The sequence below is a fragment of the Charadrius vociferus genome, unplaced genomic scaffold, assembly GCF_000708025.1.
Source record: "Charadrius vociferus isolate BGI_N301 unplaced genomic scaffold, ASM70802v2 scaffold1020, whole genome shotgun sequence".
Taxonomy (NCBI): Eukaryota; Metazoa; Chordata; class Aves; order Charadriiformes; family Charadriidae; genus Charadrius; species Charadrius vociferus.
Genome location: NW_009646502.1, coordinates 241,636 through 242,125, shown reverse-complemented (window position 1 = coordinate 242,125; position 490 = coordinate 241,636).

The window sequence follows — 490 nt, the reverse complement described above, 5'->3', positions numbered from 1 at the left end:
TGGCCACAGCTGGCTCCCTCAGAGCTGGGGCAGGGGGCTGTGTGTCCGCCAGGGGAGCCTGCTTCACGGCTTAGGTAACTGCATGACGCAGGGCAGGACACGGATTAAGGGATGTGGGTCACTAGTAGCTCCCCCCTCCCCCCGCCATCCCGCTCCTATCCATTCTGTCCCTCTGCCAGTGCCTGCACCAGGGAAGCCCAGGTGAGCCCAGTTCCCTCCTCATTCCCGGCCTTGCAATCCGGGTCCCTGCCGGATCAGAGGCAGGACATGCTGGGGAAAGGGGAGAGTTACCTTTTTGGGAGAGGGAGGACCACTGCACGCCCCCAGCGCAACAGGCTGCAGCCGAGGGCTTGCTTCGCTCTGCTCTGAACTCACCTAGCACTGTCCCCCTGCTGCGTCCCCAGAGTGCCACCCCAAAAGCCTGGAACCAGCCCTGCACTCCCCAGGGACGGCAGCCAGGAAGGAGGGGGACACCCATGCAGGGCGCCAC